At 33.1% G+C, this 15,564-nt stretch overlaps 1 long non-coding RNA gene across 1 annotated transcript; it reads left to right on the plus strand.

The window, feature by feature from the left end:
• The first annotated feature begins 944 nt into the window (after positions 1–944).
• LOC141381131 (uncharacterized) lies at positions 945–3,998 on the plus strand. The gene is made up of 7 exons (XR_015480429.1): positions 945–1,045; positions 1,150–1,260; positions 2,067–2,150; positions 2,271–2,325; positions 2,425–2,500; positions 2,575–2,751; positions 3,089–3,998. It is a non-coding gene; the product is annotated as an uncharacterized LOC141381131 (long non-coding RNA).
• The last annotated feature ends 11,566 nt before the right edge of the window (positions 3,999–15,564 follow it).

Below are 15,564 nucleotides of genomic sequence, written 5' to 3' on the forward strand. Positions count from 1 at the left end.
CTGTGAATACTGATGTACATGTGATTTTTAAGCTTTTTTTATTTTTAATAAAAAAAACAAGTGTTTACATGACTATACAGGTGAAGAAAAATATATTAAGAAAATATCAGGTTGCAACATCAAGCAACAGAACGAGCTGTTTTTAACAACTAAAAATGAATGGAAGTGAATGAGAGCAGAAGTCTCCAGCCAAAAAGATTCAAATGGCTGCGCCCACTCATACTCGAAGTATAAGATGAATAGCACATATGTTTGGAGTGTGGGGGAAACTGGAGTACCTGGAGGAAACCCACACCACACTCTCAGAAAAAAAGGTACAATGAGGGTACAATTTTGTTCCTAGAGGGAACAAAATATAAAATTGTACCTTTAAAGGTCCCATATTGGTCTTTAGGGTACAATTTTGTACCCAAATGGGCTATAAAGGTACAAATGTCCAGATTTAGGTTTGAAAGGTACATTTTTGTACCTTTTATAGCACATTTGGATACAAAATTGTACCGTAAAGGACCAATTTGGCACCTTTAAAGGTACAATTATATATTTTGTTTCCCTATAGGAACAAAATTGTACCCTCAGCTCATGATAAGATCAAGACATTATATAACACTAATTTAAATGTATTAATACTAAACATTAACACTAAAATACATAATTTAAAAATATAATAAATAAATAAATTGCTTGAATTAAATATTTTAATAATTAAATGTTTTTTCATGTATTTAAATTACATTTTTTTCTCAAAAATTTTAATAATTTAATTTATAATTGAATGTTATTTTAATCATTAAAAACGTAAATACTGGTCTTTGCTTACTGTTTAAGACCCTATAGTTTATGGGATGTAGAATAAGAACCATGCAGAGTGACAGCATCTTCATACAGGTAGTGATGTTGCTGTCTCTTTAAGAATTTGGCTTGTTGAGACTTTATAGTACTTTAGTGTTTGTTACTGAGGCGGTCGGTAGTGTATGCTGGCTGTTTACACAGAACTTCGCACGCTTTTCAAAGAAAAGTCTATTTTGGATTCCACACTTTTCTGGTAAGAATGTATTTAAGATATATTTTCAGTCTCATTTTTACATGTGAAGCCGTGTTCTGTTGATTTTGTCTGACTCTCGGGTCTCGGCTTTCCCCCGCTTTAAGTGCTCCGGGCTGGCCTGCAGGATGGAGTTTGCTAAGATGTCTGCAGCTTATTAAAGAAGTTAATACAATGTCATTATATCAAAGTCACCGAGGGACATAACGTTATAGACGGTGAGTACTATATGCTGTTAGTTTTCTCGGTGTAAAAGTTCCCTTTATTGCCTACGTTACGTATTCGCGCCTTATATGTTACGTTACGTTACTGCTTTATTAATAAGTGTTGCCACGGCGGAATATAATCGCAACCCAAATAGCAAAATACACTCGGGCCAGCAGAAGCGAGTCGACGCTGCCGTATCCGTGCACCGGAATCGGGCCGTGAGTATAATGTGCGGTGTGGCCCGGAGCTCGCGCGACTAAAGTCTTCATATACCTTGATATAAAACCTTTTGTTATTAATACTGGAAATTTGTAATTGTCGATAATGTTTTATATTTTGAGGTCATTTTCTAGCCACGGTTGACCGCTGAAATGTAATTTTAGACGGTTATATAAGTTACACCGCCATTTTGTGAAGAAAAATCACAATTTTGTCACCGGCAAAGCGACTGATTATGTAAACGTGGCTAGTTACAAACGTGGCGTGTGTAACTTGTGCTTGTACATATCTTCGTTTCAGTGTCTAAGTTACATTAATGTTGAGGAGTGTCCACAAACTCTCATGTCCAGAATTGTTGGTGCTTTACTATCATTTAACGTTATACTTATGTTAATGTAGAATTATGAACATACCACGTTGTATAAATCGACGTTTTAAGTTATACTTTGTTCTTTAATGTAATAATTTGTCTCATCTGTTCTGAAACTGGTACCTTGAGCTATTTTACCTATTTTATTAATATCTCAAAATAAGTAAATAGTTATTGCTTTATCTTATTGCTTTCCAGAAGTTTTTGAAGTTTCCAATTGTCTTTCAGGACAAGATTGAACAACAGAATGCAGCCTAACAGCATCAGACCAATGAAGGCATGTCATATGAAAGCATGGCTCAGTTACAAGATGTAAGTATGTCTCATTATCTATACCATGGTTTTAATGGCTTACATACTATTTTAAATTGGTAGGTTTTTACTTACAAACAACAATAAATGTACACCCACATGTTTAAAATTATTTTCTAGGTTTTCATCGAAAGATGAGAGATCAACTGAAGAATACTATGGACCTGACTCTAAGGTACTCTTTCTAAACTTTCTCCACTTGATTAATATTATTAAATTCTAGCTTTGTATGGATTCCTTCATATTTGTTTGTATGCCACATCTTGTGTTCCAGGAATTGATTTTACAGCAGCACTTCTCATGTTGCCAGCCTTGTTAAGCGAGACACTTCAACATTTTGCTGTGCTCCGGTGCGCATGTTGTTTTCTGTTTAGTATATGCTGTGATAAATGCATTTTATAATGCTTGATATTCTTTATATTAGGATGACGCAGTGGGTAGTGCTGTCACCTTACAGCAAGAAGGTCGCTGGTTCGAGTCTCGGCTGGGTCAGTTGGCATTTGTGTGAGGAGTTTGCATATTCTTCCAGTGTTCGTGAGGGTTTCCTCCAAGTGCTCCGGTTTCCCCACAAGTCCAAAGACATGCGCTATAGCTGAATTTGGTAAGCTTAATTGTCTGTAGTGTATAAATGTGTGTGTGAATAAGTGTGTCTGGATGTTTCGCAATACTGGGTTGCAGCTAGAAGGGCATCTGCAGCATAAAACATATGCTGGATAAGTTGGTGGTTCATTCCACTGTGGCGACCCCAGATTAATAAAGGGACTAAGCCAAAAAGAAATTGAATGAATGAATGAAATTTATATTAGTCTTTTAATCTGTGATACTTTTTTTTTTAAATCAGTGAATATTAATTATTTTACTTTCTATGCATGTTGATTTTCTCTTCATCAGTGATAGAGTGACTGATATTAATGTAATTATTGCTTTGTCATTTACAGTGAATCATCTTCACCACATCCAACAGTTCAAGTACAGGAGGAGGCCCCCCCGACTGGACAACTGTGTTAACAAGACAAGTCACGGCAGTCTTTAGAGTTGATGGGATTGCGATTGGCCGGGCTAATGATGTGGATGAATATACATTTTTGACATATCCATCTTATTAGAAGAACACCTTGATGTTTCTGCAGTGGAATGTTTTGAATGAACGGTGGACGGTGACAAGCCTCGATCTACTCCAGTTACCAGAGTGATCAACCTTGTTTTTTGTTTCTCTACATGCTCTTGGGATAATCACAATCAAGTTAATCCAGCACACTGCTCTCATTCATGCATAAAGCAAATTTTTAAATAACTTGTGGTCCTAATGACTATCAAAGAACATTTTCCAGTTATGAGTGCTTTACATGTCATGTTTATCAAAAGCATAAACACATATTGTGTTACAACAAATTACAACTCCACTTGAGGATGATGAGGAGTAATCTACTGATGTTGAGTAAGAGGCTACTGATGTATTTGGTTTTCTGCACTGTTGAAGCAATTTATAGAGAAACATTGCCTTCATTCTGAAATTCAGAGAAAATGTTGATGACAAATTATTTATTATGACCGAGTATTCTGACTAAAGACAAACACTTTGGACTTTATAAAGTGCAGTACTTGATGTAGCCTGTGTAATGTGTTTATAAATCTTAAACAGTATTCTTGTGGTCTTTGTATTAAGGGTAGATTATTTACTGTACAGTGAGTGAACAATTTTTATTTGTTATCTAAATTGTTCTTTTTACTGTTTTACATGTCTGCTTTATACTTACTGTGTAATTTTATTTCTTGACACATTCAGTTGTGAGTTGTAATGAAATATTTCTACATTAATAAATAAAAATGGACATCTGCGAACCAAAATATTTTATTTATTTATTTGTGCATGCAGTCACCAAAGGATCAAAATGCCTGGGTCAGTACCCTGAAAATGCTATATAATATAAAAAGGTACATTTTTGTACCTTCGGTGGGGGTACAAAATTGTCCCTTAAAGGGTACAAATGTAGAAGGTACAATTTTGTACCTTTAAATAGAGGTACAAATTTGTACCCTTAAGGGTACCACCCCAGTGACGGGCCATTTGTACCCTAAAAGGTACAATTTTGTACCTTTTTTTCTGAGAGTGCAACACAGGGAGAACATGCAAACTCCACACAGAAATATCAACTGACAAAGCAGGGACTCGAACCAGTGACCTTCTTGCTACCTCAGTGCTAACCACTGAGCAGTTGTGCATATATTGTATATATTAGTCAAATTATATACATAGAATTGATTATATTTCATTTCCTGTCAGTCTTAGTAAGTAGCTAAAGAAGTGGCAATGTTTAAATAGCGAAATTAGCCAAAATATTTGGTCATTTTTGTTGAGATGCTAATGGTCTAATCCAACTCAATGATCTATGCTAAGCTAAGCTAAAAAGTTCTCCCACCAGACTGTTGAATGGATTAAAAAATGATAAACCTCAATTGTTTAACTCTAGGGGAGCTTTAAAATAAACGTTTTCCAAAAAATATGGAGTTTTCCTTTAACGTACTATTTTTTTGTTTGACTGATGTAAGTTGAAATGACTAAAAAATGATAATTTTAAAAAGGTAATCTTAAATAGTTCCTACATTATGCCATAATAAAAATAAAAATAATTTGAAATACATTTATAAAAATGTAATTTTTAATAAAAAAAAATATATATGTATTTATTTAAAGTAATAATTAACCCAGGCTCATTGTGAAAACACCCTTTATACACTTCTGGAGATCACGAATTATGTAGCTAGAGCTACATATGGCAGCATTTCGTTGTTAGAATGAACGATAGGTGGTGGTATGACGGCATTCCGTTTTACGTATAACAGCTGACTGCTTACCTCCATATGGACAGCTTACATCAGCGGACTTGTGATGCACAGAGAAGTTGACTGCGAGTCCAGTGAATAACGATTCCAGAAAGCTGTAAAACAAAAGCAGAAGCCAAAAAATAAAATAAACAAGTAAATAACAGGATGAGAATATGGTAAGATCTGAAAACGTGGTAAAAATGAAAGCTTTTCTTTTTTTGCAATGCTTTTAAAAACACTGTCGGTAGGGTTTAGGGAAGGAGGAGTTAGTCAGTTAGTCGACAGTGTCCTGTGGTATATTTACGTAAGAACAACAGGCGCGAATGGCACTCGTAAAAGAAATTTGAGATGTGAAAAAGCGTACGTAGATGCCTCTGGTGGATTTGCGATAACAAAAAAAAAAAAAAAACGTAGCTCCTGGGATATATTTCAAGATCTCTATAAATGTATATAGGGGTACATTTTCAGAATGAGCCTGGATTGGTAATGACTGATCAAAAGCAACAGTAAAACATTTTCTGAAAGACAAGTTGCTTGATCATCAAATCATCAAATCATCATATAACAGTAATTTCGGGTGGATCATGTGACACTAAAGACTGCAATAATGGATGCAAAAAAAAAATAAAAAACTTTAAATCACAGGAATAAATTACATTTTAAAATATATATACGATAAAACTGATACTTTAAATTGTAATAATATATATATATATATATATATATATATATATATATATATATATATATATATATATATATATATATATATATATATATATATATATATATATATATATATATATATACATACAAACACACACAAATGTGCAGTACCTGAAACTACAAAGCCTGTGCTGGCATTTCTCCGGCAGTGTTGCTATCAGTGTGTGAAGAGTGGGAGAAGAGGGTTTCATTGACAATCCAACACAATGGGCAGCACATTGAACACATTTTATAAGTGGTCGGAAACTTGTAAATAACTCATGAAAGAATAAAGTTACGTTAAAACCAAGCACACCATTGTTTTTCTTGTGATATTTCTAATCAGTTTGATGTGTCAAATGACCCTCTTCCTATTGAAAAAAACAAAAGTTGGATTCAAGATGGCCGATTTCAAAACAGCCACCATGGTCCCCACCCATCTTGAAAAGTTTGCCCCCTCACATATACTAATGTGCGACAAACAGGACATTAATATCACCAACCATTCCCATTTATTAAGGTATATCCATAGAAATGGCCCACCCTATATATATATATATATATATATATATATATATATATATATATATATATATATATATATATATATATATATATATATATATATATATATATGATGAGCATGAAATATATCTTTCAAATAAATATATATAGAAGAGTATTAAAAAATGCAAATAAGAAACCTTAAGAAGGTGAATAATGCATTTATGATAATTAGGTTACTTTAGTTTTTTTTTTTAAATTCATTCATTCATTTTCATCGCCAACTCATCCAAACCATTTTTATGCGGCGGATGCCCTTCCAGCTGCAACCCATCTCTGGGAAATTGTTTTTTTAATAAATTAAATATCAAACAAATTAAACAGTTCCTGTTTTAGGTTTCGTTTGACACCAAACAAACAAAAAGGAAAAATATCTGTTTATTTAAACCCCAACCTACGATCATCTTTCACCATCTGACAATAGAAATATGAGCCGACTTTACAGTCTGATGAGGAAAATAAATGGAGATGAAAATACAGGCTTTTTAGGTACTTCACACTCGCAGTTTCTTTCCTGATTCCTATTAATGTGTGTGTTTTCATTATGATTCTGATGTCACTTTCATGCTTTTTAATTTGCCAATGTATGAACAGAAACTTATCAAGACTGTCATAAACAGATCAACAATTTCATTAAAAGCAATAAAATGTTAAAATAACACGAAAAAAGACTCCTAAAGGGATAGTTCAGACGAAAAAGAGAACATTTGCTGTTAATTTACTCCATTCATTCTGCAGTATAACATTATTTTAGAGAAACATAACATTTTTAACATTATTTTGCATAACCTTTAGTTTTTTAAAGTTAATCCTACAGCTCTTTCATTCATATTTCTTCGGCTTAGTCCTTTGATTTATCAGGGGTTGCCACAGCGGAATGAACTGCCAACTTATCCAGCATATGTCATTATACAGCAGACAGCCTTTCAGCTGCAGCCCAGTACTGAGAAACACCCATACACTCTCACATTCACACACATACCCAAAGGACAATTAAGTTTATTGAATTCACCTATAGTGAATGTGTTTGGACTTGAGGAAAACCAGAGCACACAGAGGAAACCCACATCAACACGGGGAGCACATGCAAACTATACACAGATGTGTATGAATGGATGTTTCCCAGTGATAGGTTGCGATTGGAAGGACATCCGCTGTGTAAAACATGCGCTGGATAAGTTGGCGGTTCATTCTGAATTAATGAATAAATAAATAATATTATTAATAATAATAATAATAATAATAATAAAAATAGAAATATCTACTTTTAACAAGATTCTTTTTTATGCATATTAAAACAAATACAAAAAATAAATAATTAATTGTGAAATAAAACAAAACAAAACTAAATAAACCAAAACAAAATTAAATGAAATAAAACAAAATAAAGTAAAATAAAACAAAACAAAAAATAAACTAAAACTAAAACAAACAAAAAATAAAAACAAAACAAAGAAAAAAAAGCAAAAAAGTAACATAAACCAAAATAAAATAAAACAAAAACAAAAAAATAAAATAAAACACAATAAACTAAATAAAACAAAACAAACATAAAATAAAAACAAAGCAAAATAAAACAAAACAAAATAAAATAAAATAAAACAAAAAATTAAATAAAAACACAACAGAACAGAAAAGAACATAATAAAAAACAAAAGCAAAAATAAAATAAAACAAAAATAAAATAAAGTAAATAAAATAAAATAAAACTAAAATAAAACAAACAAAATAAAAACAAAACAAAAAAACAAAAACTAAATTAAAATAAAACAAAATAAACTAAATAAAACAAAACAAACACAAAACAAAACAAACATAAAATAAAAACAAAGCGAAATAAAACAAAATATAATAAAAAAATAAAAATAAAATAAAAATAAAATAAAACAAAATAAAATAAAAACAGAACCGAACAAAACAAAACAAAAAACAAAAATCAAACAAACAAAAATAAAATAAAAAATAAATAAAATACAGTAAAACAAAATAAAAAAACAAAAAAATAAACTAAAATAAAACAAAAACAAAATAAAACAAACATAAAATAAAATAAAACAAAACATTCATTTTCTTTTCAGCTTAGTCCCTTTATTAATCCGGGGTCACCATAGCGGAAGGAACCGCCAACTTATCCAGCACATGTTTTATGCAGTGGATGCCCTTCCAGCTGCAACCCATCTCTGGGAAACATCTATACACACTCATTCACACTCATACACTATGAACAATTTAGCCTACCCAATTCACCTGTACCACGTGTCTTTGGACTGTGGGGGAAACTGGAGCTAACGCAAGTAGAACATCCAAGCTGTACACAGAAAAGGCAACTGACCCAGCCGAACCAGCAACCTTCTTGATCTGAGGCAAAAGCACTACTGCGCCACTGCATTGCCCTAAAACAAAACAAAACAAAACAAAACAAAACAAAAAAAGGTATCTAAAGCAAAACAAAATAAAATAAAATCTGGATTATAACTTAATGCTCATGCTACTCTCAAAATGTAAAATTACAACAAATGTTCATTTTTAGGTGAATTATGCAAAAAAAGGGAAAAAAAATAGTATTAATACACACTTATATACCTTTTAATAATATTTAGTTTTTTGCCCATTAAACAAATGCCAATTATAAATGATTATCATGCAATAATAGCAGGATTAATAATAATAATAATAATAATAATAATAATAATAATAATAATAATACAATTTTTAGCAGTTTAACAGTTGGGTTAAAACAACAACCCTGCATGGTTCAGAGTGCACAGTTTGTTGCAGCAGGTTCATCAAGACGCTTCCAGGTTTGTCTCATTGTTTGTGGCATGCTTTTCAGCTTAAACATTTCTCTGCAGCAAAGCTTTTCCTTACAAGAAACTCCTTTTCTTTTGCATTACTGTAAAAAATCTCCCCATCGATTACAGGTAAAGTCACACCTACATTACAAATGAAAGGGAGAAGCGTTTACTGGATTAAACACCACAGTTCCTTCTTCCGAGTTGTGAAAACATTTCAAGCATTTAGGAAACAAAATATGACACAATGAACAAACAAACAAAATAATCTGACTCATCATGAAGAGAGAGAGAGAGAGAAACAGAGAGAGACAGAGAGAGAGAGGAAGGATAAGCGAGAGAGAGAATGTCAAGTACATCATGCCAATAAACATGATACCAATAAATTTGATTTGATTTGTAAGAGAGAGATTGTATTTTATGCCAATCTAGCTGTTTTATAAAAGTTACTTAGATTCTATAGAAGTTTGTTTGAGTATGTGACTTATTAACGTACGTCATTGCATCTGATTAATTCCTTCAGATTGTAATGTTAACAACTGGATTGACAGGTATGTAACTTTACTGTCACACAGCGCTCTGAGAATAATTGTAAGATTTTGTAGTTACTACACACCGTAAAAAGTAACTCAGTTTACTTTAAAAGGTGAGCAAAAATTATGCTTTTAAAATTATTTTTAAAATTATTATTATTAAAGTTTTTGATTTCACATTAAAAAGGTTCGTAAACCTGCTGTATTTAAGGGATAAGTTGACTTTAACCTTAAAAAGTTAAATCGTTGCTTTTAAAGCGATTAGTTGACTTTATTTACAAAGGTGAGTTAAAAAGTTTGATTTTAAAGCGATTAGTTGACTATTTTACAAAGTGACTTAAAAAGTTTGATTTTAAAGTGATTAGTTGACTATTTTACAAAAGTGAGTTAAAAACTTAGATTTTAAAGTGATTAGTTAACTTTATTTTATAAAAGTGAGTAAACTCATTGCTTTTTAGTCGATTTAGTAAAAAAAAGTGAGTTAAAAACTTATTTTTAAAATGATCAGTTGACTTTTATAAAAGTGAGTAAAAAATTGATTTTAAAGCGATTAGTTGACTATTTTACAAAAGTACGTGAACTCATTTCTTTTAAAGCGATTAGTTAACTTTATTTTGCATAGGTGATTACAAATCTTTTATTTTAAAGCGATTAGTTGACTATTTTAGATAAGTAAGTTAAAAGCTTCCATCGTAAAATGTTAGTAGTTGTTAGTACTTGTAAAATAGTTGACTATTTTACAAGTGAGTTAAAAACTTTTTCGTTGACTTTATTTTACAAAAGTGAGTTGAAACTTCTATTTTAAAAAGATTAGTTGACTATTTTACAAAATTAAGTTAAAAGCTTTCTTTTTAAAGTGATTAGTTGACTATTTTACAGTTTACAAAAGTAAGTTAAAAATTCAATTCTAAAGCAGGTCGCACACCAGAAGCGCCGATCGGTGCCGCGACACGGCGCGCACATGACAGTTTAAAGTATCACACACCAGACGCGCACATTCGAATGATATTTAACATGAAACTAATCAGATGGCGCTCTGTGGCACGGCTGAAAAATGAACTGCGTCCTGAGCCGTGGCCGGGCGCCGCCGACAGCCGCCGACTTGCGGCGCCGGTGTGTGTATCCTGATAGAAACCTATGTTTAGAATTCTAAAATGCATGGCGCTGCGTGGCGCTGCGCGGCGCGCTGCCGAGCGGCGCTTCTGGAGTGCGCCCTGCTTAAAGAGATTAGTTGACTTTATTTCATAAAAAGTGAGTTAAAAACTTCAAAAACTTTTTACAGTACTTCCTATGATTTTTTTTTCCTCTGGAGAAAATTGTATTTGTTTTGTTTCAGCAAGAATAAAAGCTATTTTTAGTGTTTTCAAAGACATTTCAAGGTCAAAATTATTAGCCTTCCTAATCAATATTTTTTGAAAAATTGTTTACAGAACAAACCATTGTTATTCAATGACTTACCTAATTACCCTAACTTGCCTAATTAACCTAGTTAAGGCTTTAGATGTCACTTTAAGCTGTATAGAAGTGTCTTGAAAAATATCAAGTCAAATATTATTTACTGTCATCATGACAAAGATAAAATAAATCAGTTATTAGAAATGAAATATTAAAACTATCATTTTTAGAAATGTGTTGATTTCCATTAGGCAGAAATTGGAAGAAAATACTTTAACTGTACGCACGTCTCTGTGTTATAAGCCAGAGAGACTGGACTGTAAACAAGCGAAGGCTTTGTGTTTGTGCTTTGTCATGTGATTCTGGAGTGGATATTTCTGCCTGATGCGCGATCAGCGTGAAGGCTGTTCTTGACAAATACAGACTTATCTGTACCAGACCAAAAATAAATAAGTCAAACTTCACTGCGAATTGTGCAATTGTACATCTAGGGACATAAACAGATATCTGGGTCATGTAAATAGCCAATTACTGTTTAATTATCCAAGGTTATTATACTTAGTTCTATATATAAAAAGTTACATACTTAATATACACATTAACATACATACAAAATACTATTAGCCCTACTGTACTTTATATGAATATTTCCCAAGTCCTGTTTAACAGTAAGAGGATTTTTTGAATTTTTTTTAAACATAAGTTTTACTAACTAATTTCTAATAAAATATTTTAGCCATTATGACAGCACATAATACTTTACCAGTTATTTTCCACAATACTAGGATAATTAACTAGGTTAATAAGGCAAGTAATTGAACAACAGCGGTTAGTTGCAACATAGGCTCATTCTGAAAACGTACCCCTTTACACATATCTGGAGATTGCAAAATATGTAGCCAGAGAACCGTATGAATGCATTTAGTTATCAAAATGAACAATACGGGGTGGTATGATGGCGTTCCTTTTCCTGCCTACCACTCTTTGTGCATGGCTTTTCCGCTGTTAATAGTTTGTCCAGTGGCTTGCTTCGTCTAATTCGCGGACTTTGGGGGACTTGTGACGTGGAGCGGGGTTCAAGTCCGGCGAAGAATGGTTCTAGAAAGCTGGTAGGACAAAAACAGAAACCGAGAAATAAAATAAACAAGCAAACAGCAGGGTGAGAAAGTGGTAAAATCTGTAAATGTGGTAAAAATCTGGCTGCTGGGAGGGCTTTTCTTTTTTTTTTTGCTGCTTTTAAAAACACTATTGGTTAAGTTTAAGGAAGGAGGTGGGCGGGTCAATCAGTGCTTTTAAAAAGACTATCGGTTGATTTTAGGGAAGGAAGTTGGCAGGTCAGTCAGTGCTTTTGAAAACACTATCGGTTGGGTTTAGGGACGCGGTGGGTGGGTCGATTGGTGCTTTTAAAAACACTTTTGGTTGAGTTTAGGGAAGGAGGTGGACGGGTCAATCAGTGCTTTTGAAAACACTATCGGTTGGGTTTAGTGACGCGGTGGGTGGGTCAATTGGTACTTTTAAAAACACTATCGGTTGATTTTAGGGAAGGAGGTGGGCAGGTCAATGAGTGCTTTTAAAAACACTATCGGTTGATTTTAGGGAAGGAGGTGGGCAGGTCAATGAGTGCTTTTAAAAACACTACTGGTTGAGTTTAGGCAAGGAGGTGGGCGGGTAAATCAGTGCTTTTGAAAACACTATCGGTTGGGTTTAGGGAAGCGGTGGGTGGGTCAATTGGTGCTTTTAAAAACACTATCAGTTGGGTTTAGGGAAGGGTGGAGATGGAGGTATCGGTCGGTCGGTCGGTCAGTCATTCAGTCAGTCGACAGCGACCTCTAGTGGATTTACGTGAGAAGAGCAGGCATTAATGGCACTCATGAGAGAAATTTGAGATCTTAAAAAGCGTACACAGAGGCCTCTGGTGGATTTGCAAAAAAAAAAAAAAAAAAAAAGTACTGTACCTCCCAGGACGTATTTGGCGCTCTCCAGGAATGTATAAAGGGCTACAATTTCAGAATGAGCCTGGGTTGGTCTAACCCCAAAAGGGGGCTAATAATATTAAAATTAAACCTAGTTTATATATATATATATATATATATATATATATATATATATATATATATATATATATATATATATATATATATATATTTAATAAAAGTACTTTTAACTTTTATTCTAGGCAAACTAAAGAAATATGGCATTTGTTAAACATAACTAGGGAAATATTTGAAAAGAATACAAATTAAGAGGCTATTGGGAAATTCTCAGTATGTGTTTCAGTTCAAATGTAATATGAATTTTATTTCTGATAACATTTAATTCAATTCAATTCAATTCAGCTTTATTTGTATAGCGCTTTTACAATGTAGATTGTGTCAAAGCAGCTTCACATAAATGGTCATAGTAACTGGAACAGTGTGGTTCAGTAACTGGAACAGTGTGGTTCAGGTTTTAGTGTTTAAGTTCAGTTCAGTTCAGTTTAGCTCAGTTCAGTGTGATTTAATCATTACTGAGAGTTCAAACACTGAAAAGCCAATTCATCGATGCGTAGCTCTACCAATCCTGAACCATTCGAGGCAGTGGCAACAGCGGAGAGGGAAAAAAAACTTCACCTTATAATCTAAATTTCAAACATAAATATCAAACACAGAGAATTGTGAGGACATTCCATAGGGTTCCATTGTTCTCATACTGCACAAACTGTGTTTTCTATTGCCCTAATCTGACCCTACACCTAACCCAAGTCCTTACAGGGAACTCTGCAGTTTTGCTTCATGAATGAACTCCTTCTGTATGATGTATATGGTTTAAGAGAAATGAAGACATCGGCAATGTCCTTGTAATTCACCATGTCTTTGTAATACATGTGTAAACCCATGACATTATAAATATTTGTGTCCTGATAGGTCATAAAACACACACACACTCTCTTGGTTTGTGTGTTAAGTGTGTTTTCCACAGTGCTTGTGACAAACCTGATGTGTGTGTTTGTGTGTGTGTGTGTGTTCGTGTGCATGTGTATGTGTGTTAAGCGTCTCTACTGTATGACTGTATGAAAAGAGCAGTGCATTCAGAAGCAGAGCTGCAGTTACATAACATAATCCAGCACTCCAGCCCTCACACACGCACACACACACATTCCACTGACATCCATCAGGCCTAGCACAGAGCAATCAGAGATGATCACTCAAACCTGGATACTTACACTGAGAAAACCAACATGAGAGAGAGAGAGAGAGAGAGAGAGAGAGAGAGAGATAGTCATTTGCAGTTTTCAGATGTAAGATTTAGTATCTGATAATCAGCCATCAAACATCAGAGATTGTAACATGAACACAAGCATAGACATCCGCAAATGCTCTGAGCTGCTTTTGCAAAACATTTGTTTTACAGCATGAAAAGCAAGACTTGACTCTGGGCTATTGAATGATTACAAACAAATAATGCACATCTGCGGTAGTGATGAGGTCAGGTCTGCATTATTTTCTAGTATTTCAACAATCTGGAGTCAATTATTCCACTCATACTACGGTTCCCACAGCTATAGCCACTGTTCAGACGTTGTTTTTAGTACATTTGTCAGGTTTTTTCCCTCAAACTGCCCCTGCGTGCAGCACTCGTTTCTTACATCACATTCTGTTGTGGTTTAATTTGATTTTTGACTGTTGTAGCTGTGAAATACCGGAAATCATTCAGTGTAGTGATATGGAGCTGTGATGCGCCGGAACTACTTTAGCTGTGTGTTTATCTGAAAAAAACAACACACCTGAGAATGCTCATCAGCCAATCAGATTCAAGCCTGTAGTATAACATAACATAGCGTAACATACCATAACATAACATAACAGAGTACCATAATATAACATAAGGTAACATAACATCCACTAACATAAGATACACTAACATAACATAACATAAAATACAGTAACATAACCTACAGTAACATAAAATACCATAAAATGACATAACATGACATACCATTACATAAGATATAGTAACATAACATAACATGCAGTAAAATAACAACATAACATAAAATAACATACAGTAAAAAATAACACAACATAAGTAACATAACATAACATAACATAACATAACATACAGTAACATAACAACATACAGCAACATAACATAACCTAACATAACATACAGTAACATAGCATACACTAACATAATATACACTAACATAACATACATAACATACAGTAACATAACATAGCATAACAACATAATATAACATACAATAACATAACATACAGTAACATAACATACATAACATACAGTAACATAACATAGCATAACAACATAATATAACATACAATAACATAACATACAGTAACATAACATAACAACATGACATAACATAACAACATAAAATAACCTAACATAACATACAGTAACATAATATACACTAACATAACATACATAACATACAGTAACATAACATAACAACATAACATAACAAACAGTAACATAACATTGCATAACAACATAACACATCACATAACATACAGTAACATAACATAACATAACATACAATAACATCACATAACAACATAACATAAAGATAACATTGCATATCATAACATAACATAGCATGGC

This window comes from Danio rerio, chromosome 3 (genome assembly GCF_052040795.2).
Source record: "Danio rerio strain M-AB ecotype USA chromosome 3, GRCz13ab, whole genome shotgun sequence".
In the NCBI taxonomy this organism is placed as follows: domain Eukaryota; kingdom Metazoa; phylum Chordata; class Actinopteri; order Cypriniformes; family Danionidae; genus Danio; species Danio rerio.